Genomic DNA, 18,240 nt, shown 5'->3' on the forward strand with positions numbered 1-18,240 from the left:
AAATGTAACAGATCACCTGCCAATGTGAGCAGCAGTTCAGCAGGTTGTAGAGTTGTAAGGTCGTTAGGGTGTGTGTGTGTGTGTGTGTGTGTGTGTGTGTGTTTCCTAGTGTTTCAGATCTATTCATCTTGTGTTTGCTCAAATCGCCGACATGTCAAACTCACGTCGAAGTCCGGCGAAGACAAATGCACTCCGCATTTGCTTCCACTCAGTCTCATTGACGAATGGCCCGACAGGCGCCGGTTGATTGATGACTGATCGGTGATTTCAATATAGACCCATCCATTCGCGGCGTCCCTTGCTGATGAGGTCTTACAATAAACTCAGTGACTGATCCCCAACCACCATGGTTGGAGCATTTGACCCGATGGAAGTTGTGTGGATTTTTGGCCTAATGGGTATTTGTAACATAATTAGCAGCTGGTAAAGCTTAGTTGGTTGCACCGCCGACTTTGGGCACAGAAGATTTGGGGTTAGATTCCAGGTCATCCCAGTGTGTGGCCCTTAATGCTACCTGCCTCGATTGTAATTGCTTTGGACAAAAGCGTCAGCAAAATTAATGTAATGTAATGTAATTTACTACTATTGTGTAGTGTATGGTTTCAATGGAACAATATAAACACTTTCTCCATAGATTTACATTTCTAAAGAATATTGCGTTTTGGTCACAATTAGATATTTTCAAAGTAGAGTCAAAATACAATTTTTAAAAAGCTAATTCACAGAAAGTAACCTTTTTCATCATAAAAAAGCAACATATTGACTACATACATGTTTACTTGGATCCTCATCAACAAACTAGAACTGATGCTGAAAGATAAAGCTATAACAGTGGCTAAAATTAAAGATATGGCAGCTAATTTTTGTAAGGTTTCAATCACAGTTTGTGAAATCACAGCACTGGTGCCGTGGCAGAAGATGACCTTGTTATTATTGTGTGTTGCGACACGTTATTCAGAACTACTGTAGAGGGGTTGACACCACCACTCGGCTTCAGCTTCAGCCGTCTCATTGACTTGCACCTGATGGCATTTCGAGAGCTTTCAACTCTCTCACTTCAGCCCCATTCAGGCAGCGCGAAAACTGCCGGGGAAGGTGTGGATTATTCACTGTGCCCAGTGGGTAATTGAACTCACTGTTCCCGGCGGCACTGTAACCATTGAGAAATAACAGGATATAATGGAGAGATGATATATGGTTACACATGTCAATCACGTGATCTACTATCGTTACTTTCAAAGTGGGAAAGACGTTTTTTTTTCTAAATAGACAGCATATCACGTCACCCCTAAATTAAAACACAGACAATATAAATCTTGCCGTCTTCATGACTTCGTTTTTATATTGTCATCACACCGATTCCTAAAGAGGCTTCTACGTTGGTTTTAGTATGTTTCAATCAAGATTGACAATAATTTTGGGAGTTAGCTGTCTTAAGTAGGACAAGTAAGGATAAGCAGCTCCTCATATGAAAAAAAAAATCCCTAAGAGATCCACTCTGAATAACAAGGACGTTGCTCCGGATTGGTGCTTAAAAAAATTACGCACATAGGCTCAACAGATGGGATTAAACTCACCAACCCGGACCAGTACGAATTAATTCAGGCTACCATAAATAAATCTGCCCAAAACGGGTCTTTTGACTGACACCAACTGCTTCCACCCCGTTTCATATCATTGTGTGACAAATGAGGGTTTCGCAGCTTTCATTTTAATGAAGAAGTTTATGATCTCTGCACAAAAAAATGGAATGGCGTCGCACCCGATGAACCAGAGTTGATTGCACTTCAGTTGCACATTAATTCGGAAGATCGAGTAACAACCTACACATTTTACGTTAGCCAGCTAGCTGTTGTTGGCAAAACCAGTTATAACGCATTACGCGCCACTTCAGGCATGCTAACGCCGTGGTAACACGTCCACAGACGGTAATTGGACAGTACTGTGTGTACGGCAAATTTAATGAGACACGAATGAGACAGAAGTGCTAATAAACAGTAAAAAAACTTGTTACACTTGATACATGGAGCAGCCATCTTGGATTTCGGGGGTTGGTGAAGCTCCTACAAACTGCCAAGTCGAAAATTCCGACTAGGGGGGGCATTCCAGTTGCAACTTGTGAACTCAGAGGTTGGTAATTCAGAGTTCCGAGGTATAATGGAACGCACCGATAGGCCACAATACCACTGATTGATTGTCAAATTCACTAATGTCCTTACAGCTTTTCGAAATCAACATTCTGGACTGCGGTCGTGACACGCTTTGCTTTCACACCACGTTCAACTGAGACCTTCAACAGCCAAATCCACTCTGAGAAAAACTTAAAAAAAATACTTAAAAGAAGCATTTAAGCCTCATCAGCCTTTAAAAAAAAATAATAATAATCCCATATAATGTGCAGTTCAGGAGGACAAGTGCAGTGTTTTCAGACTTTTTTATGCCCTCTCGCTCTGTCTCACACTGATCCCAGTTCATTGATTCACACTGGCGAGTGTTTCGCCGCTGCCACAGCCCCACACTGAGCAGTCTGACGGTGCTTGTTTGGGAAAAGCAAGTCCGAATTACGCATTCGCTCTCCAGCCTCGGAGCTTCCCAGCATGCCTCACAGCGCGACCAAAGCTCTTTGCGTCACAGTCCCATTTTTATAGTCATTCTCTGCTGCCCCCCCCCCCCCCCCCACAACCTCTTAACTTTTTTTGGGCTTGAACTGACACGTTCCCCATAAATGAGGAACACAAGGGCATTCGCTAAATGTCACAATTCGCTTTTTTAAGCTGCGGGTTCAAGTGTGAGGCGGATTTCAGTCCTGGGAAAATCTATTTGTTCGCTTTTCCAATATTTCCATGATTCTTTCTGGCTGCTTTTGTGTCCACCGTGTGAAGCCTGCACAGCTGCTTCATTTACTCAGCTTCCCTTTGATGAACACAAACGCACCAATCAGGGACATTTCCTTTTTAATTGTCCGCCGCTCGCCGTCGTGCGGGACCTGCCCCCTTCCTCCATGTGTGACGCCGATGGTTGATTATTCTCCGGCTTTTTTCCCCCCGTTTACCGCAGGCTGCCACCGCTGACGACTGGCAGACGATCTGAGGACATTGAAACTCGAGGTAATTATTCCCATTGTCTTCCACAGATTGTACAGGCACACACCTGCGTTGCACACAGACATCACCACGGTGCACACCAACCGAAAGCAATGTGCGTCTGCGGGTAGAGTCACCATCTTGCTGACTTAAAGCCAGAGCATCCATTTTATATTTTGATTTTGTCAGTGTCTTTGACCAAAACACATGGCAGCCCCTGCGGCTGTGCTGATTCTGCACATTGTTTATTGGTATTGATGATATCTGTGAGAGAGTTATCACTGAAGGTCACAGCATGGAGCCTTTTTTTCCCACATTGAAACTATTCAATATTGAAAACTTATTTTTCTGATCGGGCATTTAACTGACTTTTCCTGTCGTTTGTTCGTGCCACACGACACGGTGGCACAGCTGTTGCAAATCACTACGGCAAACAAAAAAGCTCATCAAATTGGATGTCAGAGGCCTTTTTTAAGCTTGTAGAAATATTACAGAATAAAAAAAGTCTGAAAAAAAATCTGAAATACATCTTAATGAAAAAACCCTTTTAAAAAATATCATGCAGAATGTGTCCTTCTGCTGAAACGCTGTTCGAATGCCTCTGGCAAGTCTGGAGCTTTATCTGGGGCAGTTAATAGCAGACACTTATTGTGTGCTTGACCAGCTGGTCATCTATTTAGCTCTTAGTGGGTTTTCTCTCTTCCGATGTACTGTAATATTAAAAAAGAAATTGCGAGGGTGATGTCAACTGGCAGCAAAAGCTCTGTTCTTTTTATGAATACTTCCTGTAGAGAGCCAAGTTAAGGTCAATATTTTGACAGGAGCAGAATCTTCCCCTGAACCGGCGCCCAAATAAAACCGGGTCGTGGAAATGTCCCGGAATCTGCATGCCTCGGTGACGCCACATCGTACTCTTGCTCTGTTCTGTCGTCCTGCAACGCCTCGGTGGTTATGTGGTCACCAAGTCTCTACAACAAACCGCACCCTATATAAAATAGGGGGGGGTAAAATGTAGTTATTAGTATTAGTAAACCGAAATGCGGACAGATTTTCAATCTGGAATTGGCACATTTAATCAGGTAAAAATGATCATTGTGAAAAACGTTCACAATCCATTTGCAGGCGGCCTCTCTTTTATGGACCAGTTTATAATTTTTATATGCGACACCATAGATTACCGGCTGGTTCGAAACTCCATCTTTGGTCTTTACGAAAACTACAGCCAATGACAGTCAAGTGGGGGTCAACCACACAAACAAACGTTGTTGCTATTGGTTGAGGCCGTGATGTTGGCGGTCAAAGTTATCCAAAGTTGAACTGCGGATTTGCTGCGCCACAATAAAACCCCCTCGCTCGCACACAATGGAAGCATAATGTTTATGGGGCAGACAAACTTACTTTTGGCTTTAAACCATATTGGTAACTTTGTATGGGCTGCGCCTGCAGTTTATATATATTTATATATACGTACATATATACATATGTAATACATTTCTTAAGGGGAAGAACAAATTAATGAGATGAAATTCACCAGCCAGACGAACTTAAAGGAGGGCGATAAGGGAGAGATGTGTGTGAAGAGAACACACAGATTACATTTACAGTGTTAATAGACTTTTGTGGCAGCTGAGCACTTCAGGAAACGTATTTCCCAGAGCATCTGTGTAAATCTGCGCACTGATTAAAACCAACACACTGTGCTATATGCGTTTTGAATTGCTCTGGGACTTCTTCCACAGGCAAAACATTGATTTCTGCACAGTGATGCAGTGTATGAATGAATAGCGCAGATAATCTGTACAGCATATACATTTCAACTGAAACTACACTGGCTGTGTTACACTGCAGCAGTTTTATGTTTATACATTTTTATGTATTTATTTTGTTTGTATTATTTTAATCCATGTAGTTTAATACTGACTTTGATATTTTAAATCAAGGCTTATGCACACGTGCTATGTGCATGCTAACCAGCTCAGTGACAATGCTAATATGCTCTGGCGGTGTGACATGTACACGATTTTAGTGTGTTACGCATTACGCAAAGAATTTGACAAATTAAAATTTTGACCTCTTGGTGGCACTGGTAGTGAAAAGGGTCACAATACGTCACAATTTATACAATTGGGGACATGAATGTCAGTACCAATTTTATTGGCAATTGAACTAAACCAACAATGTCAAGTCAGGGTAAAAAAAAAAAAAGATTATGGGAACCAAATGTTTTGGCAATCAAGTCAGTAGTTGTTGACATGTTCCACAACAATTATTGGTCCACCACCAATCTACGCACATACAAAAACTACAAAAATACACAAACTAGAATCTTGCAATGTTGAATGTTGAAGAAAGTGCAAAAAAAAATGGCAGTTTATCCAGATCCACTCCAAAATGTTATGGGTCCCTCCTTTGCGTCATGTTCCATCTCTCCATTAAATTTCAGGACAAACGGTCCAGTAGTTTTTGACTAATACTGCTGAGAGGCAAACAAACAAATTGCAATGAAAACATAACCTCCCTGGCGCAGGTAACAATACCTCCTAGGTTATTAATGTGCACAATGACGACCGCTGAAGCTGAACAAACAAAATTCTGCCGACAGATCCAATAAAAGGAAGTGATCTTTGGGGGTTTACCAATGTCACAGTACAAAAATGGCAGATGCAAGAATCTTAAGAGATCACCGTTTTAAGTGTGTAAAGCGGATACGCGAAATAAGCATGACGGCTGCCTTTTCTGCCTATATGTGGTCTTTTGGAATGGGTCACAGTGATCTCTATTATTTTTCTCCTCCCTTTAATTTCGTAACCTGGGCTGACGGGCCTTCTGTTGTGTCGTATTCCCCCGTAGGGAAGAGATCTGTGGAATCTGTTGCTCCCTGTCGGGGGGGGGGGGGGGGGGGGGCTGAGCACCATTGATCCACAGCTACGGAGTCACGACTGAACTAATTAGCGATGGTATGAAACGCTAAGCCCACTGAAAAGGACAAGGCGAGATGGGAAGAGAAAATTCGACCGTCCGCTATTGACGGCCAATCGGATCTCACCGCCTGGGTGGAGATGAGGAAGGCCAATGTTACTGTTGACTGAGGGTGTCGGAAAGGAAAACGCCTGAGGCGAATACAGGCTTCGACATAATTGTAGAAAATGTCAAACTATTATGACCTGATGAAAGACGTATTTCTGGTCTGGGGACTCCTGTGTCTTATATATGGGACATGGCGCAAATATAATGGAAATACAGATCCTGTCCGGTTAGTGTGTCACAAGCAAAACACTTGTATTTTCACTATTTCTACTACTTAAAAATCACAAGTAAAGCTAATTCCTTAAAAACGTGATGGTACTGACTGACACCACATTCTAGTCAGGTCTGTCCAAAGTTCCCCGTGTGGGTTGTTTGTGCCACCAGCCGCAGCTTCTGAAGTCATGAGCCTCGGCGCCGTTTGACAATTTTTTTAATCCTGTCTAATTTCATCTCAACACGGGGAGATCTATTATCCTTCTACACAAACACATTTACCAGAGCTTCTGAACAAACATCTCGCTGGGAAATAGTGGTTTAATCGATCAGTATCTTCTGCTTGTAGCTACAAAATAACATCAGGTTTGTTATGTTTTTTTCCGTAGTACTTGTTGTATGTTTCTGTCACGAACAGTGAACAACTGCATGAAAAGTTCAATATTTTGTAAAAAAATTCTAATTTTGTTGGATTGCATTATCAATTCATCGTCTTTCGGTAAAAACCCTCCTGAACGATCAACACTGCTAATGCTAATAAGCAAAAGCTGAACGCAGAGACGACAGCGGTGGTGAAGACTCCACCCCCCGTGATCCCACGCTTTTCTTCACGATATCACAATACGTCATCTTTTGTGATGGCTGTGATGGGGAGACGCCAAGGACTTACATACTGTGCATTCAAGTCATGATTTCTGAAAGTTGGTCATGAATAATTTATCTAGTTCTTGCAAAAAAAAAAAAAAATCTGGCTGCTGAATTCACTAAATTTAATCCTGACGTTTTACAGTGTAGTTGCGCAATGACACACTTATGTGAATACACAATAAACACATGCGGGCTCTGCACTAAACTTCCGCAGCCGCACACGAGCTCCTGCATCGAAGATAAGACAGGTCAGCAAGATTTGAGTGTAGAGTTGGGGAAAAAAACAGGCGATGAGGAAGAAAGAAGGGAGAGCAAAGACGGAGTGAGGAGGAGGAGGTGGAGGAGGAGGGATGGTGTTGCTTGTTGTCCCCCCATCCTGCCAAGGCGACTCAGAAAATTGCTTTTGTCTATTTTTAGCAACAAAAGATAGCGAGAGCCCTAATGCACGTACACACCCACCTTTACAGCTGACACACACACACACACACACACACACACACACACACACACGCTCTCTCTTCTTGGCAGCGAAGTGATTTGCGGTATAGACCCGGGATCAAAACAGCCTGGTCAGCTGTATCTTTTACATGCACGCACACACACACACACACACACACACACACACACACACACACTCCGTGGCTGGTTCGTGGATCGTGCTCATTAGGCGTGGCTGCAGATTGGTTTCTATTTATAGTGGCGGCAGCGTGGTGGAGGTGTTGGCGAAGTAGCACAGGCCTCCAGTGGGCCGCGCTAACGAGATGCACCCGCCAGTCGATATCGCTCCCCGCGAGCTGCAGGGGTTCAGGAGCGGTGTGGGTTAGTGTGATCCAGGTCAGCTATTTATAGCAGACTTTTATTTTATATATTGTATAATATGGAGGGACGATAAACAGTCTATAATCTATATCTATATCTATATATATATATATATGTGACGCCTCGTGTACTGGCTCAAGCAGTCGCAGTCTGTTCCGTTGTTTCCAACTTGAACTGACCAACATTTGATCCCTGATTTTTTTTATCCATTTTTTTAAATTTTATTTTTCTATTTTACCGTCGCAGACATTCTTGTAGCTTTCATTATGGGGAGGTCCAACACAAATTTATATATACATATACACACACATACATATACAAACCTGCATATACAGTACATACACATATGTACATTCATTCATAACCATAAATAAAATATCTCCTTTCATACCTTTCCCTCCCGCCCCACCCATGGCGACCAAAAGAAATTTTTGGAATATGTTGCATTTGTGATGGAGCGTGGAGACCCCCGCCAGGGCCCGACGGAACCTGCTGGGACCCGAGTTTGGAACATGAATGTGAAATGATCTGTTCATGGTTCGATCACGTCATTTTGCTTTCGTGCGAAGTAAATGAAACGGTGCGAAATGGACCAACTGCGTGACAGGGTGGCAAACTTATGAAATGCAATGGGGCTCGGGGAATCGGGGAAAAGTCCGAACACCAATCGTGTTCAGTTGCTACTCTCTCGGGCTTGGGTCGGGTTCGGACAGAAATGTGAGACCAGTGTAGAACTCTCACTGCTGATGTGTTAGAGACACAAACTCTGTGTCACTCAGGACACACTCATTGAACTCTCATGTTTTTTAATTCAGGCTTTTCCTTTAATTTATGACCTGTGCATTGCAGAGAAAAGAGCATGTGGATTAAAATATCAAAAAAACAATGAATATATATATATATATATATATAGCCACACTTTTTTAAAAACCTACACATAATCTTAATGTCATAATTGTTGGAAAAAAAAAGATTTTAATTCCTGGAATCGCACCCGGATGTAGATCTGCATAAAAATAAAAAATTCTCACAACTTTGTGTTAAAATTTCTCTATAAAGTTTTTAAAGTCCTGCTCACGAATGGACAAAATGAAAATGGACTGAAAAACTCTGGAAGCCGACAGGTTTTGTCGGATTCCCACTCACAGATTATCTCGGTTTTACCATTTCCCCCCCCCGGAGCTGCTGCTGTTTGGCTCCGTGTCTGCCGGTGCCTTCGGCCGCGGGCTTGATCCTATTTTTAAGAGGCAGACGGCTCCTCCAGATGACTGACAAGTCTCGGGGGGGTCGGAAGTGCTGGGACAGGAACATCTACTGTATCTGCTCCGGATGAAGGGTGAGGGTCCTGCTGACGATCGAGAGTTTCCAGAATGTGGTCTACTCATACAGTGTGTGTTCCGGCCTTAAGCAGTAGAACCCCACAACCCAGGATAATAACCCCCGCATGTTTAAACACCCAGGTCAATTCACAAGTTCAACTTGTTATCGCCGCACAAACACTTGGCGCCTTTGGAAGCGCCGCTCGAGGCTGAGAGGCTCGTGGCATCGCAGCGGACCTTCGTCAGCATTTCACACTCCGAGGCGAGTTTTTTCCACATTGCAACCCGGTGTTGACGCCCGGAGGCGACGGGCCTCTCCGTGGTCTCAGGGAACTTTGACATCGACTGCACGAGCCGTGGGGGGAGTTCGCCGAAGGTCAGCGTTGTGGATCAGGAGCAGTAGGGGGAACAAGGGGGTTCATTAACTGACAAACACACACGAAAAAAAACAATGTGCAGACCAAATCCACGTAGATCTTGCCAAAGTTGATAAAAGACAACTTAAAAACAGGAGCATAGAAAGGTCTAGAGGAACATCCGCTGTCATGTGTTTCTTGATTTGCTCTTTTGCGAGGATACGATATGAGTCAGTTTACCTCTTCGGTACGTTGCCTGTCGGTCCTATTAAAATTTCGCCGTCAACCTTTTTGTTCACATTTTACTGAAGCCATTGCGAGGAATCTGCTTTTGAAAGCCTCCACGCTAAAATTGGCATTAAATGGAGTGGATGTGAACTCTCGTTCTTTTCGGGAGGGACAAAAAGACAAATGTCCCTGTTGTTTTTTTTCTTCAATCTTTGCATCAGCACAGAATATTTCCAGAAGACAATAAATATTAAATAAAATGCAACTAATAATAAACTCTCTCACAGCGATGCATGCAACAGTCATAATATGGAAAACAGGATTTAATATCATCTTATGTGCTTGAGGTGAACCTGAATCTTTCACAAAGAATTTATTATGTGGGATACTTTTTTTAACTTGTTTTTTTTTATGTGTAATAAACCATAATGTTTTATTACCTAGCAGAGTATTTTCAAAGCTTTTTTTTTCCTTCACATTACCTCACGAAAAAAGGGGTTTCCAAGACTAAACATAGTCTTTCACATTCTGGTTGAATTGATACATCACACATGATTCTTATTTATCCCTTAAAGTCAGAACACGAGCTGCAACAGTTAATCGATATCTACTGCACTATTTCCACTGTTAACATTTAATGTAAATTCTTTATATTTATTATTCTTATTCTCTATATTTTTTTTGCAATTTGTACATTTTACATTCATTTGTGTATGTATTGTATTTATATATTTTTAAAGTGTGCTGTGTGAAACGTGCTGCTGTTACAACGGAATTTCCCAGCTTGGGATAAATAAAGTAACTATCCATCTATCTATATTATCGATTAACACATCGATGACTGAATTATCACCAACTATTTTGATAATAAAGTAGTTTTTATGATAATAAAAATTAATTCTCCCATTTCAGCTTCTCAAATGTGAATATGTTCTGGTTTCTTTGCTCCTCTGTGACAGTGAACTGAATCTCTTTGGTGTGTGGACAAAACAAAAACATCACACTGAGGTGTTTGGCGAACACGTCCGACACTTTTCACCATTTTACGGACCAATCAACTGATCGATTAATCACCCTAATCGGAACACAAGAAAATTACGACGTCTTTTTTCTCAAATCGGAGACTGTTTGAAACGTCTGGTCTGAACAGAACATCTTGTGACATCTACTGTCTGTATGTTAATTAGTCTAATGCACGTAGTGCAGGCTCTGCAAGATTTGTTATAAAATCTTAAGTATAACGTGTGTCAGTATTTATTTAGCTATATGTTATTCCATTATTTAGCTATATGTCATTAGTTAGCTATATGTTAGTTCAGTGCAAAGTGTTATTTCAATACAACAGTACAAAATGTTATTTCAGTACAAATCCCCCTGTTGACGTATGGAACATACGTCACGCGGTTGCGACGGTCCGGGCAGAAAGAACACATGTCGTGTTTGTCTGGCCTTGTTGTTTTTTTTTGTTAGAAAGTTTCATGTTTTCATGTGAAAAATCCGCAAACCTATTTTGACTTGGATTGAATGTCAGACTGACCGACCTGTGTCAACAGCAGCTCCCTTACTGGCACTCTTGTTTTCCCCGTCGCGAGGTGAGTCGATGCTTTCAGAGCTCCTTCATCAGAGCGCTGATAGTCTGGCTGAAGGGGAGAGAAATAGCTCTGTTGTTCAAAAAATTGCAGTATCATTATGTTAGTAAAGAGGCCCGGCGAGCAATATTTGCCGTTTTAGTTGCCATGGCCCAATGTTTTTTTCCATCCCTATAGTTCCTAGTTGGTTCGCTCTTTGGCTTCCTTCCTTCACGCTTCCCTCTCACCATCTGCAAATAGAACTCCACTTTGAAGTCATCTCTTTTAACCCCGCTCCCCTCGTCATCCGTCCTTTTCTCATCCTCCACTCATGTAGGTCTCCTCTCTCCGGCTTGACCCACTTGGTATCGGCATAAATCATCCGCAGATCTGATACAAAAGCCAGCAGCCGGATAAGCGCGTTTGGGAATGTACAAGTTTTTCTCCTTTCCACTGCACTTACACCATCCTCTCTCCGGGACTTGTTAATCCCATGCCCTCCCTGGGGGTTGGGGGGCTGATAACAGGAGGGATAGGAGAGGAAGGGGATAAGGGAGGATAAGCCTGTACGCTACACCTCTGCACCGCAATCGCTCGCGACGTATCTTGAACAAGTTGATAAGGTTGGACACTTTCCACCGGAGCCTTAGAAGCAAGGAGGGAACGCGTCAAGGTCGGGGAGAAAAAATAAACCATCAAGCCTATTCCTTATGTGTCCAGTAAATAATGAATCAGGCTGTTTGGAGGTTGAAGTTTTTATAAATATTTTCAAAATGTGTACGCATCACGAGACAGCATTTTGTGCTTGTTTTAAGATGCTTCATTAGGGTTTACCAGTAATTTATCATTAAAGGGACATGCTGCCAAAAATTACATAACAGTTTGTCCATCACGGCCTGTACAGTAAAAGTTTTAGCCGCCGTGCCCCTGTGTATTTACAGCAGCCCTGAAGACCAATGTTATTTCAATTTTGATTTCAACTTTATGTGTATAGCGCCCAAATCACAACATACATTGTCTCAAGACACTTTACATAGTGATGCCAATATTACAGGGAAAACCCAACAAATCCCATTGTTCCGGATGAAAACGTTGCGAAAACATTGTACTCTCGACCGAAACTCGCGGCTCGGGAACTCTGCAGGTCCAGACCGGTTGGTATGTGTGATCAGCAAAGAGATGTACTCTTGCCATTGAAATTCATGCCGCTTTAACGGGACAGCGAGCGATTCCCGAGAGAGCTTTTTTTCTCTCTTAGTCGTTGCCGTCCAACGCACTAACCACGGAGTTGCAGCGCTCACCGGGCCGCGCATTTTGGTTTGCGGCGCTCCGGGCTGATTTATTTTTTTTCCGGGCGCACGCGCGAAACCGACAGCTGGCGGACGACGAGGAACTTTCCACAGATTTTTTACAAAACGTGTGTCGCTTGAGAACCGCTTACTGCCCCTTTGAAGTTCATGTCATTCTCCATTGTGGTCTTCATCGGTGACGTCGTCCTTTGGGTCGCTCCGATGCGAGACACCGCAGGCTTTAACACGTACAGCATCGACCATAATCACAACAATCAATATCAAATATGAACTCCGCCAATGAGCTCCGCATAGCAACTATACGAGCACAGTATTGAGCCACAAAAAGAAGGATCGTATGTCTCGTCCTCCGTTGTGGCACACTACAGTTTACACCGTCCCTTCACTGGAGTGGGTGGAACGGCCGATCGGACGTGTCGGCTCGGCGCGCTTGGCTTCCGGGCGGCTGTTCGTTCGTCCTGGTGCCGCGGCGCTGCTGCGGATATACTTTGATTTCTTTAACACGCTCGCTCGTGCGCACACACACACACACACACACACACACACACACACACACACACACACACACACACACACACACACAGATTACAGTGCAACACTGGCGGTAGACCGAGGCAGAGCATCCGTCCCTACGTTGACTTGATGAATGAAGAGAGCTGTTCGAACCGAAAACCTCCCGCTAGACATCACGTTGGTCAGTTTGACTTTGCTGAAGGGTTTTTCCCGCACTTTGTCCAAGCGAAGGCCCCCGGCTGTGATAAATCAGTCGGTTCTGAGTCAGCTCCCGTTTTCTTTTTTTCATGTTATGTTTTATTACGTCAGCAGTTTATTTGTCTCGGTCCGAAAGATCTTGCTCAGCTGTGATCTGACGGAGATGCAACACGAGGATAAGTTTGTCCAAATGTGAGAACAGCAGAACCCACCCCCCCCCCCCCCCGTCAGCAGTCCGGCGGTGTCGGCCCGACTCTGCGGGGCGGCTTCCAGCCCGGCCATCTCCCGGCCATGCTCAGCGGCTGCTGTGTCTATTTCTGGTCTCGCCGCCGATCAGCGGCGAAGGGGGCTCAACTTCTTCTGTATCTTCAAAGGGTGGACTCCGATCTCAATCTTTAAATCCACTCCGACAGCGTGCTGTCAAAGGAAAAAGCAACTGTCCAAAAAGGCAGTTCTGGTGCTGGTTGTCGTGAGCGCGAAATATCCCCACCGTTGGCTGAAAATCAAAGCACGTCGGCGGCGGCGGAGGGGGCGAAAGATAAAAAAATAACACAATGGTTCGAGATGATGAAACGCAGAACGCATTTTGATTTGACGGCGGCCCCGAGAGTTTCTGAGTAAAACTTTGAAGTGAAACTTCTGTGAGGGAAGAAGAACCAGATCGGAGGTGAGATCCGGCTAGAAGTGACTCTCTCTCTCTCTCTCTCTCTCTCTCGTTGCTTCCTCCCTTCTGTCCCCCCCCCGATTTCTGCCGCAGACGCTCGGCGCCCCACTTTGGTACAAGTCGCTCGACTTTGCTCCAGAAACGGCGGCGGCCAGCGCCACGGGACAGAAGAGAGAGAGAAGAGCTTCCACTCCTCGGGCCGGACGAATCCGCGAGGCCCCGGGTCGGTTCCGCTGTGTAAACACGCCTCTGGCCTCGGAAAGTCCGACCGCCCTTCGCACCGCACGTCCAGTTCAGCTGATGTAAAACTCTCTGGTATTGTAGAATTTAGACATTTCTTTTCTAGTTGACGTGAAGGGAGGAAAGGATGAAATGGAAACAGAGATATAGAAGAAGAAAGGGGGGACACGTGGGAACAGTATTGGCGGTGGTGAATTCGGAAAGTGAGTCAGGGGTCGAGGACATTTGTCTTTCTTATTTCTTCCTTTTATTCTTTATTTGGAACAAATGAACATAAAGCAGGAGGAAGCCAAAGCTGATTTATTCACACCCGTTATTCAACTGCTCTTAATTTCTGTCCAACATTAGCAGCTATAAAAACCTATTTACACCAAATTATACCAAATTATTTACATTCATACCATAATCCAAATATTTACAAAGCCAACAACAACATTTATATATATATATATATATATATATATATATATATATATATATATATATCCCTCTCAAAATCACATACCTTCATTTGAAAATCAAAGAGCAAATTTTGACTTCTGAACAAGTGAGGTATCTTCCTGTCAGACGAGTGCGCCCGGAACAGAGGACCTAAAGAAAGAAAGAAAGACATCGGAGATGGACCGAAAAAAGGAGCAATGGAGGAAAAGGATGTATAGAAAGAAAAAAAGCACAGGTGGCGGCGGTGGTGTTAAAAAAAGGCCGGTGTGAGAAGGAGGAGGCGACGGCCAGAAAGAGTCAGTTTCAACTGTGTGCAACTGGGCGGTGGAAAAGGGGATGAGCGGAAGAGAGGAGAGGCTGGAAGGGAAACGGTGGACTGATCAGAGACGAATAAAGGAATACTGACAATGACGGGATGATGAGAGAAGTGCGGAGAGAAAAGGATTAATGTGGGGGAGGAAGGGGAGTGCAGAAAAGAGCTGAAGGGAGAGAAAAGAGGTGGGGAGAAGGAGAAGAAGAAGGTCAGTGAGCGACTGAGAAGCAGATTAAAATGTCAGGGAGGAGAAAGTGGAAAATAGAGGGCACGTCTCTGCGAGCCAGAACCCCAAAATCACTGTTCTTTGGGATGAGAGGAGGGGAGAGAGGAGCAGGGAGGAAGAGAAAGGAGAAGGCGCAATGATGTGTGTGTGTGTGTGTGTGTGTGTGTGTGTGTGTGTGTGTGTGTGTGTGTGTGTGTGTGAGCGTGTGTGAGCGTGTGTGAGCGTGTGTGAGCGTGCGTGTGTGTGTGTGTGTGTGTGTGTGTGCGTGCGTGTGTGTGCGGGCGTGCGGGCGTGTGTGAGCCTGTGTGAGCGTGTGTGTGTGTGTGCGTGTGTGTGTGTGTTTGTGCGGGCGTGTGTGAGCGTGTGCGTGCGTGCGTGTGTGTGTGTGTGGGTGTGCTTATCTGGCGTGCGTGCGTTTTTCGTGAAACAGCCATTTTCAGCCTGGTATAAATCATCCTGGCACCATTACAGCAGATTCTCAGAGAGGAGGCCACCAACCCAATCAGTCCTACACAGAATCCCTGTAGGCACGTCGGCCGCCACGCGCACACACACACACACACACACACACACACACACACTGTTCTTGTAGAGAGTAAATACTGAAAAGAGTTGTTTAAGCTCCTTCCACAGTGTACGTGTAACACACACCAGTTACAGTGACAAGCGAAAGAGACACGGGACTGTTATTGAATCACATTATTCGTCAATTTAAAAAAAACAAACATTTTTACGTTAGAAAATAATTAAACGCTCTATTTTCAGGTTGTTGTCGAGATGAAGAAAAAAGAAAAACAACATTCCACACACTTCAACGACCGCGATTCCCAAAGAGCAAGTGAGACCATCTCATTGTGAGATCTGATATTTGCATTGCGGATACGCCCGATGCTTTTCAGGCACCTGCGGAGCGTCTCGGAGCGAAAATAGTGACGGGCTGCGAAATAATCTTATTCCAAACATATTTTTGTTGATATACTGTGTTCGAGTTGCATACAGAAGTGGCTTCACCCACCCACCCCCTCCCCCCAAATATTAATATGGCTTTTATTATGTGCACAGCAGCTAATGTACGGTAGTTCAGCCCTGGGAAAAACAAGCAAAGTCAACAGGACATATTACATTTACAGAAAATGCGCTTTTAAAATAATATGAATTCTCATACCACATTGCCAACGGTATAGCTCTCAGGGAGTTTTGTAGGGAATTAAATAATAATTGGAGGGCTGTGTCTATTCAGTATATTTTTGTCCCCCGCCGCCGCCGCACGTCCTCTGTACGAGAACCAGGAAACAGCGAGCGAGCCAACACCTTCATTAGATGCAAATTGAGACATTCATTAAGGCAAAGCGACGGCTTTAGGATCTGACGGAGAGACACACACACACACACACACACACGAACAACAGGCCACTGTTCCTACAATTCATCATTCCCTTTTCAACACCCCCCCCCCACCCCCCACCACCCAATTATCAACAGTATATTTTTAACACGTGTAAATTTCTAGCGCAGCCATCTGCACACTGTTTCCGTTCAAGTCTCACCAACGCGGCGGAGTTCACCAACGTTACTGTGCAGCCGATCTGTCACGGAGCACTTTCAGGACTTTGTTGGGAATAATTGTGTTTCGATTGGTCCATAGCAAGTGGCGATTCCACCGCGACGCCGCCCATTGGATTTGAAGTGGTATGTCTGAGGCCGACAACACGATGAGAATGAGGTCTTTCGTGGGTTCGGCGCTTTGCGCATGCGCGTTGTCACGACTCCTGGAATTCCAAAGATGGCGACGACGTAACATCTCATGTGTATACTTTGATTTGACACTTTGAAAGCGTTTAACTTCAATAGGGCCGGGGTCGGGGTCGTTGTTGCAGACTAGGGCAGATGTCAAACGACGAAAGAAGAATATATTGGTGTTTAAAAGGGTTGTTGATTAAAAGAGAAATAAGAAGGAGACGGAAATACAAATCTACTGTACAATCGATCACGTGAGCTCGTTTTGAAGCCTCCAGTTTAGCGCCATCTCGGTTTTTTGAAACCAGAAGTGCTTATATTTGTAGGAGCAGGGGGTGGGGGCTGACTGAGAGCTCGTTCCACCTACACCTGTGAGCTGCACCTATTGGACGCTACTAACTGTCAGTCACGCTGTATCCACGCCACAGTGCTGTATCGTCTGTTTGACTCTAGATGACACCACAATTTACAAAATGAACATCACGCTGTCTTGAAGAAGAAATTGAAACTAGAGACTGAACCATGAACTCCTCAGGAAAATGTTGACTGACGTTATAAAATTATTATTATTATTATTATTATAAATCAAGTGAGAAGTAGAGTCGCCCTCTGCTGGTCATCCCAGAGAGCACAGGCTCCAGGTACTTCTGGATTGGCTTCACTTTTCCGGACCCGGCGACTGCGTCCATTTTTATTTACAGGCTATGGTCCATAGAGTTTCAACCTTCTCGTTATTTCCGCCCCCATTTAAACTAAATCCGACTGCAGACATGTATGTTCCTGTAAAGCCGACAGTCCAAGAGAATGGGATTGTAGAAGCGGCTTCGGACGTATTACTAGCGTTTGTGTTCGTACAGGAAAAAAAGATTTCAGGCTCTGAAACTTTGCTCGAACTTAAAAACTTCACAATTTCAAAGTTTACCATGAAGCTGCTATTTCTCTGATGGACGTCTCGAGCACAGTTTGACTTTGAAAAAAAAACAAAGTATAAAAATAAATCTTCGGGGGTTCTGTTTCTCGCCGTCACTGTCTCGCCGACTCCATCTGTCTCTGCCTCGTCTCCCTTCCCCTCACTTCCTCGAGGGCAGCGAACGGCCGCGGCCAACACATGTACCGCGATCCGCTGGGGAATCTGCGCGGCCGCGCCGCCCATGTCCCCAGATGGCGCTCGCTCGCGAATTCAAAGGCAAACATCTCACAGTCCAACGCTTTTCACACTTCCGCCACGTTGTCAAAGGTGAGAGAGAGAGAAAGAGAGAGGAGCTGAGCGAGATCGAGGAGGGAAAGACACAATTTGCCAGTGTCCATTTTCACATATGGCTGTTTTTGGGCGAAAA

The 18,240-nt window shown here is 44.3% G+C and overlaps 1 non-coding gene across 2 annotated transcripts in view; it reads left to right on the top strand.

Moving 5' to 3' along the window:
* The window catches only part of LOC118312954, an 88,567-nt gene extending 73,975 nt beyond the window's left edge, over window positions 1–14,592 (top strand). Inside the window, exons 4-5 of one of the 2 annotated variants that reach the window (XR_007031395.1) lie at window positions 3,058–3,107; window positions 14,040–14,592. This is a non-coding gene — a transcript (uncharacterized LOC118312954). The remainder of the gene's footprint in view (window positions 1–3,057; window positions 3,108–14,039) is intronic. The other variant, XR_007031396.1, reaches the window with a different exon arrangement.
* Window positions 14,593–18,240: the final 3,648 nt, after the last annotated feature.

This window comes from Scophthalmus maximus, chromosome 8 (genome assembly GCF_022379125.1).
Source record: "Scophthalmus maximus strain ysfricsl-2021 chromosome 8, ASM2237912v1, whole genome shotgun sequence".
NCBI lineage: Eukaryota > Metazoa > Chordata > Actinopteri > Pleuronectiformes > Scophthalmidae > Scophthalmus > Scophthalmus maximus.